At 34.9% G+C, this 26,479-nt stretch overlaps 1 non-coding gene across 1 annotated transcript; it reads right to left on the bottom strand.

Annotated features, from left to right (window-relative positions):
• Window positions 1-23,211: 23,211 nt before the first annotated feature.
• Window positions 23,212-23,317, bottom strand: LOC119040148 (U6 spliceosomal RNA). Its single transcript, XR_005080797.2, has one exon. It is a non-coding gene; the product is annotated as a U6 spliceosomal RNA (small nuclear RNA).
• Between the last annotated feature and the right edge of the window lie 3,162 nt (window positions 23,318-26,479).

The raw sequence follows: 26,479 nt of genomic DNA, 5'->3' as shown, positions 1-26,479 counted from the left end.
TTATCTGAAATTTTTATGAAAAGTGTATTCTGAGCTTGATTAACAGAAACTAGTTAAGAAAAGACACCTAGGTATATCCAAATACCAAGTAAATTCCTCAATAACTTTAAACCAGTGAGAAGGAAAGCATTCGTCTAGTTTTTTGAAAACTTTCTTCTGAGAATACAGCTTAAATGGCTTAGATAATACTTTTTATTGAATTAATATACAGCTTATACTACTCTTCACTCTAAATGAATAAAGTCATACACACACAAAGTCTAATTACTTGCTCAGAAACCCAAGACATTTATGGCTGAACATGAAGATAAATTTGAATTTTCTGATGCTTACTATGTCTACTTTTAGAACTTTTAACTTTTTTATTTAATTATTGTTCAAGTACAGTTTTCTGTCTTTTACTCCCATCCCAGCCCACCCCCCCAGTGCTCCCCACCCTCCTGCCATTTCCATCCCCCTTAGTTTTTGTCCATGTGTCCTTTATACGTGTTCCTGTAAATCCTTCCCCTTTTCCCCTGAAATTCCCTCCCCTCTCCCCTCTGGTCACTGTCCTCCTGTTCTTAATTTCAGTGTCTTTGGTCATATTTTGCTTGCTTGTTTGTTTTGTTGTTTAGGTTCCTGTTAAAGGTGAGATCATATGGTATTTGTCTTTCAGCTCCTGGCTTATTTCACTCAGCATAATGCTTTCCAGTTCCATCCATGCTGTTGCAAAGGGTAGTAGCTCCTTTCTTTCTGCTGCATAGAATTCCATTGTGTATATGTACCACAATTTTTTGATCCATTCATTTACTGACAGGCACCTAGGTTGCTTCCAACTCTTGGCCATTGTAAATTGTGCTGCTGTGAACATTGGGATGCATAGGTTCTTTGGATTGGTGTTTTAGGGTTCTTAGAATATAATCCTAGCAGTGGAATTGCTGGGTTAAAAGGCAGATCCATTTTTAGTTTTCTGAGAAAATTCCATGCTGTTTTCCATAGTGGGTGTACCAGTCTGCAATCCCACCAACAGTGAACTAGGGTCCCTTTTCTCCACAACCTCTCCAACACTCATTGTTTGTTGCTTTGTTTATGATGGCCATTCTGACTTGTGTAAAGTGGTATCTCATTGTGGTTTTAATTTGCGTCTCTATGATAGGTAGTCATATTGAGCATATTTTCATGTGTCTCTGGATATTCTGTATGTCCTCCTTGGAGAAATGTCTGGTTAAGTCCTTTGCCCCCTTTTTAATTGGGTTGCTTGTCTTCTTAGAGTGGAGTTGTGTAAGTTCTTTGTATATTTTGGAAATTAAACCCTTGTCTGAGGTATCATTGGCAAATATGTTTTCCCATACAGTTGGTTCTCTTTTTATTTTAATACTGTTTTCTTTAGCCGTGCAAAAGCTTTTAATTTTGATGAGATCTCATTTGTTTATTCTGTCCCTTGCTCTAGGGGACATATCAGTAAAAACGTTGCTGCATGAAATATCTGAGATTTTTCTTGCCAATGTTTTCTTCTAGGACCTTAAAGAACTTTTAACTTTAAAAAATTAAGAAATACTAACTATGTATCTATTTTAGCAAAGTCTCATATCTGGACATTGTCTGAAAACAATGTATCTTCTTCACTTAATTGGATCAGAAAGTTTATTTGTGAATTCAGTAAGAGGTATCAAGATTTGCAACAAATCTTACAAAACAATTATCTATAAATCAGAAAATAAAAATAGTTTTAGTGCATTCCAAGCTCTCTAGGCTCACCACGCTCTCTGTAATATGCTTCACACTGTATGATGGTTAATTTTATGCATCACCTTCACTGGGCTACGGGATGCCATTTAGCTGGTAAAACACCTCTCAGTGTGTCTGTGAGGGTATCTTTACAAGAGATTATCATTTGAATCAATAGACTAAAGTTAAAGATCATCTTTACCAATGTAGGTGGGCATCATTCAATTCACTGAGGGTCTCCATAGAAGAAAGGGGTGGGGATTTATCCGTCTCTGCTTGAGCTGAGACATCCGTTTTCTCCTGCTCTCACAACAGTGCTCCTGGTTCTTGGTCTTTCAGTTTCAGACCTAGACTTATCTACACCATTGGCCCACTGATTCTCAGGTTTTTGGACTCACACTGAATTATACCACTGGCTTTCCTGGTTCTGCATCTTGCAGGTGGAAGATCTGGGACTTGTCCACCTCCATAGCCTCACAAACCAATTGCTGTAATGAATCTCCACGTCTCCAAAGAGCCCTGGCCAATACACTATATCACATTTAATTTCTACAACAATTCCACAAAGTAACCAAGATTAACCCCATTTTTAGATAAGAAACAGCCCCAACAAAGTTAAGTAATTTCCTTAGGGTTACATAAAAACACTGAAGGCAAACAACTGGAATGTTAGTTCTTTAAGGGCATAAACTCAGTCTTTTTCATAGTTGCATCTCCAATGGGTTACATAATGAATCTAAATAAGTAGTTGTTGACCATTCTAACATTTATTATTTCAAGCCATAACATTAACTGTGAAACTGCATCAATGTTTTCATTTAAAAAGAGAGCATACATCTTTTCAGTGACTAGAATAGCCACCCATTTTACAATTTTGTGATGCCAAAGTAATAATTATGAAATCAATGAATAAATGACATTGACATGGATTTTATTTAGATCAAAAGGAAGACAAATAAATTTTATATGTCTTATAGTATATCTCTTAGTAGCAAAATAACCCTAAAAATTCTTATTTTCTAACATACTTTTTTATCCACTGCCATGAGAATGATTATTTCATGCCAATCATAATATTATAATTTTCTTTCAGATTTATTATAATTTGGTCATTTATTATTATTTGGAAGATTTACCCAGAATTTTGCTTTATAAAAATTTCAAATATATTTAAAAGTGGGGAATACAGAATAGCCTGGATTTAACAATTATCAAGATTTTGACAAACATTTTTTAAGCTTCTTTTCTTCAAATATATTAAAGCAAATCTCAAACTTTCTAGCATTTCATCAAATACTTTATTAAATTAAAGAGACATCCTGAAGATCAGTTGCTTAGAAGACTTGGTTAGAGTTGATCTGAGAAATGATCAGGTCACTTGCTTAGAATTATTCTGAGTCATTTTACTTTTCTGACTCCTTTCACCCTCTTCTGTGTGTAACTTCCGTAGTTGTCAATATAAGATAGCCTTACATTGTGGTCACAAATGACCCCCAAATCATAGCAGGTTAGAAACTGCTTCTTTAAAAAAAACAACAGTCAATAGACTTAGGGCAACAAACAGATTGTGCAGTTACAAAGAGAAAGTGTAAAAGACCCAAGAGTATGTACTGAATTTTTTGCACTGTAAGATGCACCCACTTTTTCCTCCCAAATTTGGGGAAAAAAGTGTCTTACAGTCCAAAAACTACAGGTAAGTGTGGCAGATGAGTACAACAGAAGTTTTCATTAGTTCAATATGGAAAATCCTTGCATAGTATTTTACCATTGGGATGACACTTGAATGCAGGAAGTACAACAGCAACTGTATCAGGGGAAGAGCAAGAGGTGGCCAAGAGGAGGAGGGTGTTATCGTGAGAGGAAGGAGCCTGAAGCAGGGCCACAGCTCTAAGAGAGAAGAACGGCTGACAGCGAGAATGGGAAATATCTGTCTGATGTGTGTGGAACTATGTGTGTTAAAACTTTTCGTGTTTCCACAGATGATTTGAACCTATTGGAACAATTCATTTGTTTCTGAAAGCCTACTTAGACTCTCTCCCACACATAATCTGTAGTCTGGGTGAATCCAATAAACTCCAGTTACTCAGTCCCAGTGTTATGATTGGTATTCTGGAGACAGCTTTTCCGTAAGTGATTTGTGATGTAGGGATGCCTGCTTTAGGATGTGGGTCTGTTAGTATCTCCAGGTATTGAATACAGAGGAAGGGGGTGGTAATAAAGTGGTGCTACAGGAGAAATACCGTAATTGTCCTTCAGGAGGGGCTAGAACGTAAACTCCTTTTGTCTTATATCTATGAAAAAGTAAAAGTAAATGGCCATTATTTGCTTAAGTAAGCATTTACAGGTACTCTTTTATCTGGAAAGTATAAATTATATCTATCTTGTATTTGTTAGGATTAAATGAGTTAATAGTAAGTAAAATGTTTAGAAAGTTGTCTGGTCATGGTAAGCATGCAATATTTATATTAACCATCATTATTATTATCATAGATGGAAAATGCTTTAGATATGAAAAGCAGTCACTATAATTTATTTTTTATGAAATTTTTTGTTACTTTTAGGCTGTGTGTTAGGAGTGGGGTTGCAGAGGTAAATGACAAAGTTGCCACCCAGAGGTCAAATATGGGGATACTGGATAGGTTAAAAATTCTTTTTTTTAAAAAATATTTTATTTATATATTTTTAGAGTGAGGGGAAGGGAAGGAGAAAGAGTGGGAGAGAAACATCAATGTGTGGTTGCCTCTTGTGAGTCCCCTGTTGGGAACTGGCCTGCAACCCAGGCATGTGCCCTGACTGGGAATCGAACCGCGATACTCTGGTTCGCAGCCCCATGCTCAATCCACTGAGCTACACCAGCCAGGGCCAAAAATTCTTAAAATGAGAAAATAAATGTAAAATTACAAATATGTACAGGCTGTTTGAATGCATTGATGGTGGCTGGACTGACATGAATAAAGACTGGTGGTTATGTTCAGACCAGTTTCTTAGAATGATTCTACTTTTTTTTTCTGTCGGTGAAAATGAGTGGTTAAATCTAACTTAATTGAATATGATAGGATTTTTCATAAAAATGGATTTTGCTGCTTTTTCTCAGGCTTGACTGCAAAGAATGAGAGAAATGATATCAGTGTATACTTGTGAGGTTATTCATTCCCTTACACATGGTAAAATGACCTGAGTGATAGAGATTTCTAACTTCACACAATGTGAAGTGTATTTTGTTTTGATCTTTGGCTCCTGAGAAGCTTTCTGCTGAAAGTGGGGATGCTTTGTATTTGTCCCCCCTTTGTTTCTGTTTTAGCCAGGGATAGAACAGCTAACACTTCCATCTATACCCTGCACAGTTGAAACGTCAGGGCGACTGTGTGCATATTTTCAACTCCATTTTCTCTTCTTCATTCACCTTGACAGCAAACGTGAAATTCTTTATTCTTTTTAATAACATCTTTACAGAAGTATAATTGATATGGAAAGAACTGCGCCTATTTAATGTAGACAATTTGGTGAAGTTTGAACATATGTAATGACAAAGGTGTGAAGGGAATTCAATTAAAAAATACATATGTTCTCATGCACACACATACACATACATATATATGATAAGACTGCCTTAAGAATTAAATTCACAATGTCTATAAAACATTGAGTACCATCTCTGCCAGTACAAGCTGAATAAAAGCTAGCTTTAATTATTGTACATGTTATGCCTGAAAATGCTAGGGTGAACCAGAAAAAGGACAAAGAATAATAGGATAGGATATTGTTAAGGAAGTTATCTGTATCTATTTTGCTGACAGTTTCAACATGAATGTATGTTGAATTTTGTCAAATGTATTTTCTGCATCTATTGATATAACCATCTGATTTTTGTAGACTAATAATATAGTATATCGCATTGACTGCTTTTCAACTATCATACCAGCCTTGCATTCTTTGGGAAAAAAACCCCACTTGTTTGGGACATATATATTTTTATATTTATAGTGCTGATTTTGATTTGGTGCTATTTTATTGGGAATTTTTGAGTCTATATTCTTGAGAGATATTGTTCTATAGTATTCATATATCATGATATCTTTGTCTAATTTTGGTGCTGAATTTATTCTCGTATCTGATTTATGCTGGCCTCATAAAAAAAGAGGTGAGAAAGTGTTACCACATCTGTGGTTTTCTCAAAGATATTGTTTAAATTTGGTTTTATTTCTTAAATGTTTACTAGAACTCATCAGAGAAACCATCTAGACAAGGAATTTTTTCTTGTTGGAAAGTTTGCAACTGGGAAATTAATTTCTTTAATTCAAAATAATATATATCAAGTTATTTATTTATTTTTGAATGAGATTTGGTAGTTTGGGTCATTTCATATATAAGCTGTCAAACTTATGGGCACAGAGAATTCATAGTATTCCCTTATTATTACTTATATATATGAAGTGTCTATAAGATGCCTATTCTATAAGTTCTAACTGATAATTTGTGTTTTCCTTTTTTCCTCATAAGTTTTGTTACAGGATAAATGATTTTATGGATTTGTTAAAAATGTCTTTTATTTCACTGTTTTTTCTCTGTTGATTTGTTTTTAATTTCATTGATTTAAATTCATTTATTTTCATACTTTGTCTTGCTTTGGGGTTCTTTTGGGGGGGTATTTTTTATCTCATTTCTTAAGTTGAAGTTTACCTTATTGACTTGAAACCCCTTTTTAAAATATAATGTATGCATTTAATGCAGCATATTTCCTCTTAAACTCTGCATTAGCTATATCCCATACATTTTTTATTCTCACCTGAAGACATTTTTTCATTGCTTTTAGAGAGAGGGAAGAGGGGAAAGAGAGTGCGGATGGGAGGGGGCAGAGAGAGAGAGAGAGAGAGAGACATTAATGTGAGAGAGAAACATTGATTCTCATACGCACCCCCACTGAGGATTGAATAACCCACAACCTGAGCATGTGCCCTGACCAGGAAGTAAACCCATGGACTTTTGGTCTATGGGACATTGTCTCTTTGGCCAGGGCTATAGCTCATCCATCTTTGTATGTTGTGTTTTCATTTTCCTTTAGTTCAAAATACTTTGTTATTTCTCTTAAAATTTCTTTTTAAACACATGAAATATGTAGAAGTATGTGTTTAACTTATGACTACTTAAGAATTTTCCATATATCTTTCTTATTTTACTTCTAGTTCAGTTCTGTCATGGTCAGGCAACATACTCTGCATAGTTCCTATTTTTCATATCAATTAAATTTTGTTTAATGACCAAGAAAATAATCTATGTTAGTAAATGTTTCATGTTCTATGAAATAAACATTTATATTCAGCATTTTCTGAAGTTCAATGTCAATTATGTGAGACTGGTTGATAATCTTCTATAGATCTTGTCCTATACCTTTGCTTATTTTTCTCTACCTTTTTTGTTAATTACCAGAAAATGAGTGTTGAAATTCTTTAGTAAGATTTTGCCTCGGGTACACATAAATGTGTCCCATTTATGTCTTCTCAATTTGCATCTTATGTATTTTGAATATGTTTTATGTATACCCATTTATGATTATTGTATCTTCTTTTATTAATTTTATTTTTTAATTAAAGTTTACATTCAACATTATTTTATGTTAGTTTCAGGTGTATAGCATAGTGGTTAGACAATCACATACTTTATAAAGTGGTTGCTCTGATATTTCAAATACCTCCCTGGCACTATACATAATATACAATATTATTGACTATATTCCCTATGCTGTACTTTACAACTCATGACTATTTTGTAAGTTCCAATTTGTACTTCTTAATCCCCTCACCTTTTTAACCAAGTGCATCTGCCACCCCACCCCGACAACTGCTCTCTACTCTGGCAACCATCAGTCTGATCTCTATACTACGAGTCTGTTTCTACATTGTTTGTTCATTTATTTTGTTTTTTACTTCTACATATAAGTGAAATTGAGTCTTATTTGTCTTTCTCTGACTGACTTATTTCAGGTCGAAGAATACCTTCTAGGTCACAGGTGGCAAAAACAAGGTCCACTGGCTGAATCCGACCCTCCATCTTGCTTTATGTGGCTAGGCACCTGTTTCTACCTGGTGGCAGTGCCAAGCTCTTGCTTAACTGTTAAGAAATAGTTACATTTACATGGTCCTAAAATTACATTCGGCCTCTGAAGGCAATCACAAGGCTGACATGGCCCCTGGTGAAAATGAGTTTGACACCCCTGTCTCACAGGTTTCTTTTTTTGTATTTTGTCCAGATATTTCTGTTGTAATGGACAGGAGAGACAAATCAATGAAGTGGATTGACTATCTCTTGACCAGGATTGGAATTCAAGTAACCTTGCTTCGGGAGGGTAAAATGAGGATTCAGACATTAGTGCAGGTAATTCTGAAGTCCTTTTCCTAATCACTCATTTCACATCTTACTTACATAAGAGAATCTTTACTTTTATGTATTTCATGCAGAATGAAAAGATTTGTGTTCTATTATTTTTATGTTACCTGGAGATAGTTGAAAACAGAACAAGAGTTAGAGAAAAAGCTTTGACAATAGTTAAGAAAAAGAAAGAGAAAGGAAAATAAATAAGATTAAATGATGGGTGGGTGTGAGTTGGCTTCCATCATTAAAATTATGCACTTGTCATTTGTCTTGGTTAGAGTTCAAGCAGGAAACATGTTTACCCCAGGAGAGGAAGTAAAAAGAGTTCAGTAAAGGAAATATTTTCTAAGGGGTAGGCAGGGCAAGGAAAGTAGCAAGGGATGCTGAAGCACAAAGGGACTCCTCACAGTTAAAAGCTGTTTCTCTCCCTGGACTCAAAGTGACAAGAGAAGGAGCAGTTATTAGAACCCACAATAGCATAGATTGTATAGAAAGCTTATGCAGTTTTATTGGCATTAGTGGCTGTAGCTAGAGGAATACAGCAGTAAATATTCGATCTCCTCTCTCCTTTTTACCTCTTATCTACTGCTAATGTCTCTTATTTGAACTCAAAAAGATGCCAGACTCAAGAGACCCTGGTTGAAGTGGTTCATAGATGCCACCTCTCATCACTCAGAGTGGGTTGGAGAAGAATAGAAAGTGGCTATCAAGGGCGAATGGGGTCTATTTCCTTTGACTATAAGCCTCCATAATTACCTAACAAAGGGAAAACCCATTACAGAATATCACTATGGTCTTAGCCTTACCTTTTACTTAAATTATTAGAATTATCTGTGTTATGTAGGTATAATAAAAGAAAATAAAGGGTGAAATAAATAATTAATTTACATGAAAAGTAGTTACCATAGCCCCCTCTTATGTAGTTGATCTCAAGGCCTAAGTTGATAAATAGCTCTTTTTTTCATGACCCTTTTGTGTTTCTCTTACCCTCTAGCAGGATGTTGACTAGTTGGATTTTTAATCTGGTGGGATGATTGAAACATTCACTTCTAGATTATATAAATCCTTAATGGTCTTGTATTTTTTAGTTGCTGCAGTTCTCTCTCTATCATCCATTGAGCTTGAAAGTACTATACGTTGATCTAGTGAATCCTCTGGCTTTTAGAAATAGTTATTCTTAAGTCTTAATGTGCAATTTCCCCTTGACAATAGGAATAAAACACCATTTCTAGTTAATTGACATTATTTTGTGCCAATTGGTTTAGCAGCATGAAAATCCCTAAATGAACAAGGCACACTGTGATTAGCAGAATAATGCTCCTCCGAACACATTTGTGTCCTAATCCCCAGAGTTTGTGAATTTGTTATGTTACACAATGAAGGGGAACTAAGGTTTCAGTTAAGATTGTTAATAAACTGACCGTAAAATAGGAACATTATCCTGGATTATCTTTGCGAGCACACAAGAATCCTTAAAAGTGAAAGAAGACAGAAAAGGAGAGACAGAGGAAATTGTGACTACAAAAGAATGGCTGAAGAGATGCTAGTTGCTGGCTTTGAAGGTGGGGGAGGAGAGCCATCAGGGAATGTGTGTAGCCTCTAGAAATGGTGCAATTCAAGAAAAGGCATTCTCCCTTAGAATCCTTTAAGAGGAGTGCATCCCTGCCGGCTTCTTGATTTGAGCACTGTGAGATCCATGTTAGACTTCTAACCTACAAAACTGTAAGATAATCAATTTGTACTGTGTGAAGGCACTAAATGTGTGGTAATTTGTTACAGCTACACATTTGTTCTGTAACCGCAGTAATAGAAAACTAATACATACGCTCTCAGCTTCAATTTAATGGTCTTATGATTGTGTTTCCTTATGAAAACCTTTTTCTTTTGAGGAATAAGTACTTTAAAGTTACTGAGTCCAAGAATGAGAGAGCAGGAATAAAAAATTCCTTAAGTGGGATAATGTCTACCTCTTGATTTCCAGATTCATGCCTTCCTGGCTTTGGGTGAATATTGTTTGTATTGGTTGCTGGCTTCAAGCAGTTTCCATATTTTGTTACATATGCCTCAGCTTTCTCAGTGCTGTCCCTTAGATGACAAATAGCAGGGACTTCAATGGGCCATTTGATTGTTATTTCAACCAAGTTGCCTCTGGGGTTGGTACTCATATAAGACCAGTAAATACTCCAGTCACAAACCCATTGCATCCTTCTTTACTGTAAAAGTAAATTCCTTGGTTAAAGGTGTAGTAAGTGTATCAATGAGTTGTGTAAATCTGAAATGGTGGTGCTGTCATCAATTATGTAGGCAGAAAAGGCAGGTATAAATATGAAATATGTGTTTCTTCCCATAAAGACAAATTGAAGCCTTTTCCATTGTGGAAGGTATTTAATGCAATTAATGTGTATCTGTTTGGTTTTGATCTAGAATGATGCCATTACAAACTTAACACAATATTTAAACTGGCCTTTTTGAATTCATGAAAAACTTTTATGCCTGCTTGTGCCTGGTGATTATTCTATGAACTATATGTAAATGTTGCTACTGAGCGATATCTATGATTTGTATGAATTTGATTTGACAATTAACTCTTTGTTCTATCACACTCATCTTTTCTATGTACCTCCTTGAGCAACAGGTTAGAAATTGATTAAGCATATATTAATACTCAGGCCATTTCTTCCCTACTGTGAAATAAAGAATCAAATATTTCACATGGGATTTTTCCAAGTAGGAGCATACTCTGTTATCACTATTTCATGGCTCCCCTAACTGGAAAGGTGATGCAGCAGATATTCACTTCCAGCTGATTTCACTGTAACATGCAGACCAATCTGTATTTCTGGCCTTTACTTCCTTTTTTCAGGAAAACTTCCATGTATACATAAGTACTAATACAACTTAATTTTACATTCTGGAGCATATGGGGTCAAGTGCATGCAATAATATGTGGCTGTGCATATTAAATGTTGTGATATGACGGCTCAGTAACACCCAGTCTAGATGAGGACTTTAGGTGGCATAGTTATATGATGTGCTGTGATCAAACTCTGGATTGCTGCCAGAAACTACTTTTCAAGGGGAGAGTAATTATGGGCAGTATATAGCATGGCCTCTTTCTAAGACCCTAGAGATTTGTACCATGAGTCCCCAGTATAAGTTTCAAGAAGCTTCATGTAACTGCTCAATCTGCTTTACATGTAGACCATATCATTGGATCTGTTGAATCATAAGATCCAGCAATTAGGGCAGCCTGCCTTCTGTGTCTGAACCTGCTGCAGAGCCTTCTTTTCATGATGTTTCTCCTCAAAGCTAGAAGCCTTCTGCGTTACCCAGTGAAAACATCAGAAAATCTGTGATCACTGTAATACTGCTCTTTTTTTTCAATTTGGCAGACCTCTCTAGTGACTCTTTACTTCAGAGAATACTCTAGATAATTGTGAAATTTTCTCCTAGCTCATGGTTCTGTTATGAAGCAGTGTGATGTTCTGTGGGATAAGAAGAAAGTTGTATTTCTGGTATACTCTTTAATGACAGGGAGCAGAAGTGGTATTACCTTCACGTATGTTATCGATGGTGCACTTCTATCACTGACATGAGAAGACAAGATGCTTCTGGTTACCTTTACAAAGTGGGTTAGAAAATGTAGTTAATAACTTCCTATTTGCTTCCAGGGCTAAGTTGATTTGTTCTGTTTTTGCTCAGCAAAATTTATACCTGGAATTAGTTTTATCACCTGATTAAGATTATAACAATCCACAGTTATTGTGTAGGAACTGAACCAATCTCATTTTTTTCAGTGGTCAAGAGCTATGATAAATAAGAATATGAGATCCATCACCACCTCTGCCTCCTATGAATGTTGGTAATGGCAATAATATCTGCAATACTCTCAGGAATGCAGTGTTACTTTTAGCTTAATTTTTTCAGTGATATGGGTAAAGGCTAGTCCTAAGGACATCCTCTGTCCCTTCCCATCAAAAGAGTCATCACTCTATTGATTCAGGAACAGATGCAAGGTTCTGCCAGGTGCTAATTATTATCTATTCTTACTGTGAATCATTGGCTTGGGGAAATAACTACAGGAGAGGTTTATAGTTCCCATTGAACATATTTTGAGATTAACTGCGGCCAAAGCTCTGTCTGTCACCTAACATATAAGTCTGCACTCTGACCAGTTTTACCTAGTGGTTTTTTATATCTCTGTAGATTTTTAGGAATTCAGAGCAGATATCTAATATCTCTTAGAAACTCTGGGTATTTCCTTTCCTTTAATTTATCTTGACAAATAGCTGAACTTCCCTCTAAAGCTTCTGAGAAGATTAAAAAAATATATATTGGAGAGTTTTTCAGTTAGTAGTTATGGCCTTGTTTTCATTGGAGGGGGCATCAGGTTTGTGATTTGGGCAAGAGACCATGAGTCCCTACTACTGTTTTCTGAACTTACAGTTTTGTCTGCTAAATTTAGACATTTTAATTTATTTTCATCAAGAAACATCTTCTTAGGCTTGAGAGTCTGGCTATTTATTTTACCCTTAGGGATACCATGATCAAGTAGCCAGTGCCACAGAAGCCTGCTATTCAAACTCTCTAATTACCACTCTTTCCTGTGGCCTTGATCAACCCCTTTGGCTCTAATGACAACTGCTATTACCTGGCATCTACCACTCTGTGGTTCTATTATTTTTGGTTATATCAGGGAAATATTTTTTTTACTAGGTACTCCTCTGCCCATCTGTAGCCTGTACAGTTTTCAATAATGCTGTGGAGTCCTTGATAATACATTTCTTAATGTCTTGGCAAAGTAAGGGTCTTTTGCACCCTTCTATTAGGTGTAGTTAGGAAATGGTTGATTAGGTTGCATGTAATAGATCCATTTCCTCTCCCTGGGTCCTAGAACTCCTTCCTACTTACAATGCCAGGAAAGCTCTGGCATCTCAATTGACTGTAGGTACTGCTGAGTCCCAGTTTCAATTAACTAACACATCCAGTTGTTGACAGTACTCTCAGGTGGTTGAGCCAACACATGAAATCTTGAACCTTAGGTAAATGTACTTACTTAAATGAATTTGGCCAGTGTATTTTGTTTTCTTGTTTTAACACATTGGGAATATGTTGCTGTACATGTTCTCTGAATGCCTACACTTACTCAACAAGATCCTACCAGTTTGGTCTATAAGATGGGTCTTCAAAGAGCATAACTTGTATATCTTCTGGGCTATTCTGGCTTCTAATTCAATTTACGGGCTTGGAGGCAAGAAGGTGAACAGGGAGGCTCCTGAGGAGAATTTATATGATTTCATGAGACAAATTGCCTAAGTGTAATCAGTGTGTAATTTTCATTCAGATGGAAGGAGGAGGGACTGATTCCACTTACTAGGATGTTTCATTTTTTAGCATTAAGGGAATTGAATAATTGATGCAGCAATTTTTTATTAATACCTGCACTTGGCACCTTATTCATAACTGATTTACTATTATAGGCAATATTATATTTCTTAAAAACCAAGGTAGTTTTTCTGATTTTACACTTGAATCGTTAATTTGAATTCATGATTTTCAATAAAAACTTTTCTTTGTGTACTTAAGCAAGGGCAATTAGAACAGTCAACTCATCTGATAATCTAGTAATCACTATTTCCACCATAGTGACCATATACTACAGCCCTGTTACCCTCCAATGTCTTGCTTTCTCTTTGCTCTCCATCCCTATGATTACTAGTAACAAAATCAAGCAAACAAAATGCCAGTGCATGCCATAGATTATCAGTGTCTGATTTTCTCCCAGAAAAAGTGATCATTGATTACATTTGCAGCTATATTCCAGAATTCCACTGACGACAGTTTCCTTGAGACAATTATGGTGTGAATTGTTTTAGGATCCCATCAAGAAGGAAACAAAACATTAAAAAAAGTGAAGAAAATTAAATAAAGGGACAGTTTACAAAGGTGTGGAAAAGTTAAAATAACCAGGGGGATTGCAAAGTAACAAGGATCTAGCAACAACAGGACACTCTCAGCAATTCTTAGTTTAAAGGTCTAGGGGGGGAATGAGTTACTGTAAGAGCCTAATGCCATTGGAGATTAGCAGCCAGACAAGAGCTATAATCTTAAATAGAGGAATACAGCTATTGCCACACAACCTTTCATCAATAGGGAGTCGAGGGAACACATTCTCTCACTTTTTTCCTCTGATCTTTTGCTAGAGCATCCCACTAAGGGAACCAACTATAATCCAGAGGACAAGAGACAGCATATTCTAGCCAGAACTCAAGCTGAAGAGCAAGCATTTCCATTGAATAGAAAGTGAATTTTGAGGTGCATCCAGAGGATATTCAGGATGTTGTTGGTGTCAGATTTATTCTTGTTTCAGAGACATTGAAATGGGAAAATGTTCTTTTCAAACTTAATAAAATGTGGTTAATGCAGAAATAGGAAAGTATGCATACACAGTTTATAAGGATAGAAGATAGAGAAAAGGCCCTTGAGATAGTTGTTTATTTCAGTGATACATTAAATTTAGTATCAGACTTTCTGACAATAGCTAACAAAACCCATGAGTAATCAAAATTTAATTATTTGTTAATGTAACAGAGGAAAATTGTAATAGTGGGGAATGTAACACACTCCACCATTTCTGACATTGTTTAAGTGCTGCCTCTGACTAATATGTAGTTTGTAGATGAATAACATGCTTGCATAAGAATCCTAGGAACTAACTTCAAAAGATACAGAAAGTGACCTTCAAGAATTCCAGCTCCAGGAGATTAGCTGACCTTCAACTGTGGAGCCAGGATGATGTGAAGCTGAATAATTAAACCAAGATGACGCACACCAGACCATCACTTGCTTTATCATAATAGATTGTTCTTGTCTCCATTAGAGAACTTTTCAACCCCCTTCCTTGATCTTTGTTTTTCTCTCCTTTCCCACTTTATAAAAAACCTCTGCCTCCACTGAGAGGTGAAGATGGACTTTGTGACAGAAGTCCCCCATCTTTCAGAAGAGGGGCCCTGAGGTGTGGGCCCCCCATCTTTTAGATGGCCAGCATCTCCAAATAAACCATTTTACCCGTTTAACCAATACTCTCCAAGTATTGGCTGTCATAGCAGCAGGCAGCCAGACCTGCTTCCAGTTATACTAGGATTCTTATACAGACATGCTGTTCATCTACAAGCTACATAGTAGTCAGAATCAGCACTGACAGAAACAATGTCAAAAGAATGGTGGGGTGGGTTACAATTTCCCACTGTTATAATTTTCCACTGTTACAAATCCCCACTGTCAATTTTCTTTCATTACTATGGAAGTTAGAATATTTTAGCCAAAACATTTCAGAAAACTGAAAAATTCAGGATCCAGTCTAGTTCATAGGTGAAAAAATAAAATTTTACAGAAATTGTCTAATTTTCACAATTGTATATAATAGATTCTATTGAAACACTTTTTTCTCCCCCAAATTATGTCATTTTTATTGAAGAGCCAAATCAAGATCAATTCATTTACTGTATTAAGTTTCAATTCAGCCTGCTTATTTGCACGAACACAGCAAGAATAACAGTTGATCCTATATACTTTCTTAAATCTACTTTGTTGGAATGTTACAAGGAATGTTTAGATGAAACTTCAGCCTCTCAAGGTGAAGAAGCCAAGTCACATAGTTGCCATAAGGCTTTGCCTGCAGTACCTGCAGATTGGGGTAAACTCAAGTTCTCGAGGTCCCCCAAATGTCTTGAGGTTCTTTCTTTGCCATCTCCCAGGAAAGCAGCCTTTACTCATTATGTGGAAAGACTGCCATGAACCATATGAATAAGCATGTTACCAAGCCCTTTCTCCAAGGAGCTTTTATCAGCTCCCAAGTCAATCTTTATTCTGTAAAGCTTTTTGCTGATTTTCAGAGTCTAGGCATGTCTCCTTCAGACATGACATTCCAGTCAAGGTCTTGGTTAATAAATGTATAGCTGGAAACTGAAGAAATCAGATTTCTATTGAATTTATGCAAATAAACATTGTCATGAAAATAATACTCACTTATTAAAAGTTTCCAAATTCAGGAGGGATCAGGTAGGGAGAAAAATAAAAATGCTTCAATAGTGTTACAATTTACCAAATTGCTCCAAGAAAACAAACAGGTTTTTAAAAATCTGTGATATTTTGGACAAAGTCACAAGAACAATAATAATCCTCAGTTTATTCAGTCCCACAATCAATTCCTATTTATTCCTATTATCCACTAGCATCTTTATGAATTCAGTCATTCCCAAGTGTCCCACAAGTCCCCATATACTTGAAAGGTATGATCTGAAAATTTATTCTGAGAAAAATATTTTAGAATAAGTCAGAAGATGTAACACTTTTGTAAATGAATAAATTAGTGACTGTCTCTAAGTGACCAAAAACAAAAAACCCAAAACTTAAAATGACATGGTTATAGACCTGATTACAATGCAATCAACAAAGGAATTTGTGTGTGGGTTTTTTTTTTTGGCAACATTTTAAGATGAGGCAGAATTAAAAATGAAAGTACATTAGGCTAAAAGATCAATTAATTTGTCCCCACTGTCCATTCAATCTGGGGTTTCAGTTGGGAAATAATAATTGGTTTTGGAAAATCAAAGGGAGCCTTTGGCTTTTTCATTTGTCATTAAAATTATCATTCTGCTTTACCATCTATGTATCTTCCCTAGTTTTCTCATTTCCTTTCTTGAGTTACCATAATTTGCAATGTATAATATGCAAGTTTTTGCCCAAATTTTTGAGGGAAAAGTAAGGATGTGCATTATTCATGGGTATAATGATTACATGCCATGGGTATGATAATGGATATAATAATCCTATATATAATGCACACTAAAATCTGGGTGTGCATTATACTCAGAAAAATATGGTACCTACTCCAAACATGCTTCCTTCCTATGATATGTATATCTCTTTTCTTAATCCTTTCTCACCTTTTTTTTACTTCCTCAATCCCTTCACTTTTTGCTCCTCTCTACACAATCCTTCAACTTGCACAGACCTTTTTTGACTTACACAGACCCTCTACAACTTATACAGAACCTTTGCATCTTTCCTAGTCCCTTTTAGTTTGCCCTTTTAACTCATCCATGAATAACCAAGCCACTTTCAACTCTATAATTTACACCTTTTATTGATAAAACCAAAGATTTTCCCTGGAATGCTTGAAGGTCAGGGTCTGTATCTTTTGAAGTTAGTTCCTAGGATTCTTATACAAGCATGCTGCTCATCTACAAGCTGCATATTAGTGGAGTCAGTACTGACAAAAACCATGTCAAAGAACAGTGGTGGTGGTTACAATTTTCCACTGTTACAATAATATGAACCAAATTAATCTGGATTTTTCCTTTCGATCAATTTCATGAAGAATACATCTTACAAATCTTTGTTTTAATGTATAATGTTTCTAGTATTAATATAAAGCAAAATCTTCAAAGCTGGAATTTGGGCATGAAAGCATTTTCAGTAGAAAAAGAATGGCTCTAAGCAAAGCCAAGGAGACAACCCTTAAATATGACTTATTCATATTCTTCTATGTTAGAGGAGACTGTTATTTGGCTTCATTTTAAAATGTAGCTCAAGGCAAAGTTGAGTACTAACTGTAGTTTATAACTTTAGTCTCAGCTTTTCTCAATCTTACCATATTTTCCTCTATATAGCACTTATCCAAAATTAAAAAAATGAAAAACAAAGCAAAGCTTATCTTAGTATCACATATTTTATAAAATTCTTAAGAAAATTAGTAACAAACACTATATTAGTGGGTGTTAAGTAATTTTCATATAGTTGTTAAACTCAAATTAGTAAAATGATTATAATATTTTATGTTAATGAAAATTAAAAGTGGGAGAGAAGGAATCTAAACAGAAGCGTGGTATACTGCAAAATCCACACCTGCTGAGAGACTAAAGTATTGACTTATAAAATTCATAAATTATTAGAAGTGAGAGAAAAATGTAATTTAGAGAGATGTGGTACTCATCCCACACCATCAAGTACTGAACAGGAAAGAAGTTTCCCTACTGGGAACGAATTGCATTTTCTTTGGAGAGAAACACAAAGGCAGTCCCTATGGAGGAGTGTTGACATCAAAGAATAATTTCCATGTATTATGTCTTTTACCTAAAGAACTCAGCACATTTCCCAGTAGTTTTTAGAATATGCTTATAATTGGACTACTGAATTATAATTTTTTGTTTCAAAGAAATTGAAACATAGAGATATTGACAGGTAATAACTACTACTGAGGTGATTTAAACAGGGTGAATTACTGAGACATGCTCTTTTCTTGGTGTCTGAATAATAAAGAACCTTCAGAAAATTAGAATCTGCTGATTCTAGAGTCCCTGCTCATGATGGCAGCTTTAGAAAGTCATATTTGTATTATACAATCTCCTCTCCTCTTATATTCATCCATAACTGATTAGATCACCAGTAGGTAGTAGGCATAATTAAACTTTACTGGCTTGGCCACGTAGGAATGATCTCTACTACTTTTTGAGGAAATAATTAAAATCAAGAAATTAGAAGGAAAAGCAGAACTGAGGAAACATGTAGTGTATCTGTGGTACTTCATAGTATTTGTAGGAACAATTAAAATAAACTTTTCAAATATTTAGAAATAAAATACATTTTAATTTTTTAAAATATTTTTAATAATTAAACATTACTTAGGACATTCAAACACATATAACAGTGTCACAAGGATCTGAGATTTTACCCAACTACAAGAAAACTAATTAGGCTGATGGTTTCATAGATGCTGCTTGAAGACAAAAGATTCCCGGGTCATAGATAAAAAAAAAACAACCATCTATTACTTACAGCAGTAACAGCAGCCAGAGTATTATCATTTTAGTGTCAGCTTCCCAAGCCACAGTTCCCACAGGATGGCAAGAAGGATGCAAAATGACACTCTTTATGCAATAGATTCCATGAAAATAGAGGAACTGTGAGCTTTGGGAATTTGAATTGCTTACACATGCCCTTTCCTCAGGAGGGAAATCTGTCCTCGCTCCAAGGGAGATACTCTATGTATCTTCTAAAGCTATTTTCAATACAAACATCCTTAAAACGAGTATAGAACAAAGGCATTTAGTGCCTTTGCTCACAAAGTTGTGCAGAAACGAGAGACCATGGAGAATTGTCTCCCAATATGGTGTATATGATACATAAGATTATTCCTTTATGCACAAGATACAAAAATAAATGGAACACACAGAAAACTTTTATGATATATGCAAATACTCATATATAAAGAAGTAGTAATTAAGTTAAAGTTGTTTTTTTTTACTACTATCAGATTATGTATGGTGCTTCAACTTATTTTGAGATGTATGTTTAATTAATGTTGCTAAGATAATATATAAGGTTTTGAAATAAGGTAAATGATAAATGTTTTTATTATTTAACATTTTCCTGTTTTATTTTATAGATTGTATACCTAAGTTTTCATGACTGTTTCTCAATTATACATAATACATTTATTAAAGTTTTTATTGAATTTATTGGGGTGACATTGGTTAATAAAATTTTACAGGTTTCAAATGTACAACAGTGTATGTAGTACATCATCTCAATACTGCATCGTATGTTCACCACCCAAAGTCAAGTCTCCTTCCGCCACCATTTATCCCCGCTTTACCCTGTTCTACCTCCCCTTACCCCTCCTCCCTCTAGTAATCACTATGTTGTTGTCTTCTCTTGTCTGTGTGTGTTTTTAATTTTTCTTTAATCCTTTGGTGACTTAGATATATAATATAGTTTGACTCTGCACCATACTAGTTTTTTTCCCCACTATGTCTCGTGATTTTTTCCAATTTTTAAAATCATGGTAAAATAAATGTGATGTGAAGTGTGCTCTCAGCCAGGTTTAAGTGCACGGTTTGATAGGATTGAGTACCTTCGCCTTGCTGTGCAGACATCACCACAGCACCTCCCGGTCCCTTCACAGTGCATGCAACTAAAGCTCTGTGACCGTGAAAAACATTCCTTCATGTAATAATCAAGGAGATATACTATGAGAACATAATCTCTGTCAGATACTGTTTTACTAAGGAGTCTAATGAAAGTAATCTGGCTTGAATAGGTGGTTAATATGGTATATTGATTATTGCTGTCTGTGAGATGTCATGAAATTAAAGTCTAGTGTACAGAAATGTAAGCCTCAGATGTGTCAAACATCATGGAAACTTCCCTTCCTATGACGATCAGGGATATCTTTCCACAGTTGAGTGTGTTATGTAATCTGTCATTATATATATATATATATATATATATATATATATATATATATATATTCAAAATGCTCTGATTGTGTATATGGTTTCTGAGAGAAATGTGCACAATTATTTCCAGCATCCTAGGATACTCTTTTTTATGCACAGCATCAAGTATAGAAACCATGGGCTTGATTTTTAGTTGATGGGCCGGTATCAACGTTTCAGCATCTCTAACTAAATCCGTCTTGAAACCATGAATTCCTTTGGGGGAAACACTATTTGGTTGATGCATGGTTTGACTGTATCATATTGCCACAGTCTTTCCATTTACACAATTTGTCTTTTGAGCATCTTCTAACCATCATTATCAGTCCTAACAATTCCAGATAGACTTTGGTAAAGTCTAATATCTCAGGCATGCATTTCATTTGTATTCATCTTAGTATCAATATGTTAATCCATATTGTGGTCTCAGTGTCTTTTACCATATAAATATTATTGTAAAAAGAACTTATTCTCTAATAGGATATTCTCCAAGTTCATTAAGTTCTTATACATTCTTTTATCTTCCATGTGAGCTATTATTTTCTACACCATATAAATGGTCCCCAGCCATTGTTTGGCACCGAGGACTACTTTCATGGAAGGCATTTTTTACATGCAGGGGGTGGAGGGGGTGGCCTTATAGCCAGCTGCCAGCAGATGCAGCTTAAATGTCACTTGCCTCTCACCGATAGGGGTTTGTCTCTGTGTAGTCAAACCTCTCTGCTAATGATAATCTTTATTCATAGTCACTCCTCAGCACTGGTATCACCACCTCAGCCCCACCTCAGGTCATCAGGCATTGCATTCTGATAAGGAATGTGCACAACCTAGATCCCTCATGTGTGCAGTTCACAGTAGGGTTTGTGCTCCTATGGGAATCTAATGCTGCTGCTGAGCTGACAGGGGGTGGAGCTCAGGCAGTAATGCAAGTAAGTGATGGGGAGCAGCTGTAAATACAGATGAAACTTTACTCGCTCATCCGCCACTCACTTCTGTTCCTAGTGGGCCAGAAACTGGGGCTTGGACACCCTTGCTTTACAAAGTAAAAGTAAATAAAACACATTGTCTTTGTGCTCTTTCTCAATTCTCTTCTGAGGAGAGAGTCACTCATACCATCTCATGACTTGTTTCATTTGCTTCCATTGAATTGTTTTCAGCCTTACTAAGCATTTAAATTATTTTTACCTTATTTTATCATATAAAGTTTATTTTTAGTAGCACTATTTTTTAAACAGATAATTGCTCTTGACATCTGCTTCTTTAAATAAGTCAGAAATATTTCTTAGGTCTCTAGGTTCCTCTGTTTAAAGGTAGTTAAAAGTTTCTTCTCCCAAAGTTTGTACAAGCTAATTTGCCTAAGGTCATTTTATCTACCTACATTTTTCAAATAAATATTGATTGCAGATATTTTTAGCAGGACTTTTTTAGTCTATTACTCAAAATGATAGCACACCTGGCTGGTGTATCTCAGTGAATTGAGCGCGGGCCTGCGAACCAGACAATCGCCGTTCGATTCCCAGTCAGGGCACATGCCTGGGTTGCAGGCTGGTTTCCTGCAGGCCAGTTCCCAGCAGGGGACGCACGAAAGGCAACCGTACATTGATGTTTCTCTCCCTCTCTCCTTTCCCCCTTCCCCTCTAAAGATAAATAAATAAAAAATATTTAAAAAAATAAATAAATAAAATAAAATAAAATAAAAACAGACTTGTGCTTTTTAAAAAAAAAATGATAGCACAGTTAGAAATTAAGATGAGCCTAAATTTGCAATCTAAACAATTGAATAAATTAGATCTTTTAATTTTTTCTGAATTAGGGTTGAATCATTCTAATTATAATTTGGATATTCATTGGAATATTTGCTGATTTTATATTAAGTATTGAAGGAATGTATAGCAAAATATCAAGTATTCTCTTCCTTTTGTTGTAGTAGTACCACTATACAATATTGTTTATGATTTAAAATTTCAAACAAGTTCAAACATATAAAAGAATCTTCTATATACTTATCACACATCAAAAATTATCAGTAATGGACACATTTATTTCAGTTTTGTTCCTATCCACTCAGCCCCACTGGATTATTTTAAAGCTAATTCCAGATGTAACATTTTTCATCTTTAAATATTTAACTAAATGTTTTTTTAAGGATAAAGACCCTTCTCACTGCACAATTACAATACCCTATACACCATTTAGAAATACAAAGCAATTTTTACAGTACTTAAATACCCAGCAGTATTCAGAATTTCCCATTGGTGACCTTTATTCCACATAGTTTGCTTCACGTCTCTGTGGTATTTCTTGACGTGTTTATTTTACCTGCATTTCCTCTAAACTGATAGTTAAATCTAATGGTGTTATGATCAGGTTCAGTTTGGCTAGATTTTTATTTTATTTGTTTATAATTGTTTTATGAAGGTTATTGTATATTTATGTCAGGAAGTCCTAATGTCTGGTTGTTCTTCATTTTATGATATTAGCACACATTAATGATTGATTGTTGTTTAGATTAATTATTTCATTATAAGTTTGCAAAGTGGGAATATTTTAATATTATTATTTCTCCCCTCCCACTTTTTAAAGCCAGAATACAGCTATAAATAATCAACTATTTGATTTAGTCATTTTAAGTTTTTTCACATGAAAAAGGATAAGTTCTTGATTATTTTCTCAGTGTTTCCATTTTTAACTAAATTACTTTGCCAGCATCTTTCTAAGGAAACTGCTAAATATATTTATCTTTTTTTAAAAATTAAAGTGTAGTTAGCTTACAATATTATATTAGTTTCAGGTGCATAGCATAGTGATTTGACCTTATGAAGTGACCACCACATAAGTAGTAACCATCTGTCCCTCAAATATCAAATGCTTCATGAATTTAAGTTTGATTCTTGTGTGGGAGCCATACTAATTTTCTCTGTACCACTTCAGCTTTAGTATATGCGCTGCCAAATGAACACTGCTAATGTATTTTAAAAATATACTTCTGAACTCATTTGACTTAATTTCAATTTACTGCAGTTATTCTTTCTGAGACTCAAACTACCTCAACTTGGCCCAGTAGAAGGCCTTCAATTTGATTCCCGAGTACACTGGATATGGTCACAGAAGTTTGCATAGTTTTATTACTTTCTGTTAGGATAAGATGTTTCAGGCACATCTTGTATATTTCTTTTGCCAGCCTTGTGATTGCCTATTTCTTTGGGGAGCTTTGGTTTATTTTTAGTGAATGAAGACATTAGATACTACAATCTAGGCACTAGCAGTATTCATTGCTGCCAGGGTGATTTTTTTCTCCAATGGACACAGAGAAAAATATATCTTTTAAAAAACAGACTTTATTTTTTAGAGCAGTTTTAGGTTTACAGCAAAATTGAACAGAACGGATGGAGATTTCTCTTGCACCCCACACATTCCCAGCCTTCTCCACTAGCAACATCTGAGTGGTGCATTTGTTACAATTGAAGAAATTATGTCAACATATCATTACATCCAAAGTCCATAGTTTATATAAGAGTAACTCTCGATGCTTCACATTTTATGGGTTTTTACAAGCATATAATGACATTCTGGTATCATAAGTTTTACTGTCTTGAACATCCTCTATATTCTTTTTTAAAATCTTTTATTTATTTATCTTTAGAGGGGAAGGGAAGGAGAGAGGGAGAGAAACATCAATGTATGGTTGCCTCTTGTGCACCCCCTGCTGGGAACTGGCCTGCAACCCAGGCATGTGCCCTGACTGGGAATCAAACCATGGTTATTTGGTTCCCAGGCCTGCACTCAATCCACTGAGCTATATACCAGCCAGGGCTATATTCTTTTTATTCATCCTTTCTTCCCCTTTAATTCCTAGTAATCCTTGATCTTTTTATGGTCTCCATAATTTTGCCTTTTATAGAATGTGATATACTTGTAATCTAAAGCATATGGACTTTTCAAACTAACTTCTTTTACTTCATGCCTTTCCATGGCTTGATAGTTCTTTTCTTTTTAATGCAAAATAATATTTTATTTTCTGGATGAACCATTGTTTATTGATGCACTTACCGAAGGACCTCTTTGTTGCTTCCAAGTTTGGCAATTATGAACGAACTGTTATAAACAACTTTTTGTAGGTTTTTGTGAGGACATAAGTTGTCAACTCATTTGGGTAAATACTAAGAAAAATGATTACTGAATTCTAGGTAACAGTATGTTCAGTATTGTAAGAAATCACCAAATTGTCTTCCAAAGTTATTGCACCATTTTGCATTTCCACAAGAAATTAATGAGAATCCTTGTTGCTTTATATCCTTGTTAGAATTTGGTATCATTATTGATTTGGATTTTTACCATCATTTATTTTTATTTAATAAAAACACATCTTAAGTTCATATTGCTATTTCCTATTGTAAACATGAGTTATAAGTTTTTACTTAAATTCATTGATTTTATATTTGTATTAATTTCTCTTAAACCATAAACCTTGTTTTCTAATAATATATATAATCATTTGTATATAATTATATATCACATAATCATGATATAATTGTTAGTATACATAAAACGATTTACAGATGTCATTGAAGTAATAGTCTTCCAGTTCTATAGAAATTGTTAAGTTAATGCTCATTTCCTGAACATTCCTACCAACCACAAACAAATCACTAATTAGAGACTTTGGAATCAAGGACCCTGAGTCTATAATGCCTTCTCTGAGAGAACATGAAACTTTAATTACTGTCCTTGGTTATATTTCAGAAACCGCAATGACTTTGGGCCATTGGGAAGAAAAAGACAGTGCTTGAGGAGCTCATTGGGTCCATGTAATTTATAATTACGATGCTATCTTTGCTTAATGGGTATAAAACTTCCATTTTACTGAGTGCCATTTTTGTTAAAATTACTTCATATTGTTTGTGTCATCTAGTTGTTTTTTTTTTCACTGCAAAACCTATGAAGAGAATAAATAACTTTCTCAAGCCAAAGCATCATTTTTCAAAGTGCTATACACTGGAATTCACAAATCTAGCCAAGATGTTCCCATTAGCCAACCCAGTTCATTATTTTTATGTTAAGCAATTTTTTCTTTTTTGGTGGTTTTGAATTAGCAATTATATAACGAAAGGGAATGATTGCTGCTAAATCTTGGGGACCATCATTATAAAATTAGCAATCTGTCTCACTGCTTCACAACTGAGCATTTCTTTTTGTTTCTAGAGAAACAAAAATAAAATCACAAATGTTTAGTGCCGTCTTGTCTTCTGTTCATATATTTATCTATTCATGATAAAGGATGGCTGATTTGGCATAACCTAATTCAATTTTTACTTTTTGGTAATTAAACATTTAGTTTTGAACAACCTTTTCATTCCTATGATTTTATTATACCTCACTCCTCATAGGGTACCAATAAACCTTTAGAGGGACTGTGTGATTACTGCAGGGAAGTGACTAAATAAGTACCAAATGAATAATTTTCTTGTTTATGCCTTTTATTTCAACATTACTTTCTAAGATATATCGAAGAAATAGGTTTATGTATATTTCTTTACAGGGGGATAGTTTCTTTACAGGGGGATGGCTTTTATAATTATATAGGTTCATTAAAATCTATTTTTAAATTTTATTTTGGTAGTCCAAATAAGATCTTTTTTCCTCCTGCATGATAGAAAAATGAAAATATCAGTGTTTTGAACTTTAAGTAATTATCCATCTTATAGGTCTAATTCTAAGCAACACTATGATGATGTCTTTTAAAAAATGTTCTTCTACCTAAGATGTCATAGTTGAGCAATGAAATTCAAAAATAATTATCCAGAAGTTATTATAAAATAAATGAGGATGATACCCATGGGGTGGAGGTGAATGTGGGGAAGAATTTATTTTAATAGGGAAACAATTATCTGCAAATTGCCCCCAAATAGAACTCCAGTTTTAGAATGCAGGACAGTAACCACTCCTGGGATGGACTTCCTGGCTGGTGCACCTCAGACCTGCTGTTACAGCACCAATGCGGACTGCTGATTTCTGAAACTGACCCATCTTGGGAAAACTGAACTCAAATGGAGGTCATGTGGAGGATTGTCAGTGGGGAGGGGTGAATGGGGGAAAAGGTACAGGGAATAAGAAGCATAATA

The sequence above is a fragment of the Artibeus jamaicensis genome, unplaced genomic scaffold, assembly GCF_021234435.1.
Source record: "Artibeus jamaicensis isolate MK-2021 breed Jamaican fruit bat unplaced genomic scaffold, CSHL_Jam_final contig_387, whole genome shotgun sequence".
NCBI classification, from domain to species: domain Eukaryota; kingdom Metazoa; phylum Chordata; class Mammalia; order Chiroptera; family Phyllostomidae; genus Artibeus; species Artibeus jamaicensis.
This window is presented reverse-complemented; position numbering and strand designations above follow the sequence as displayed.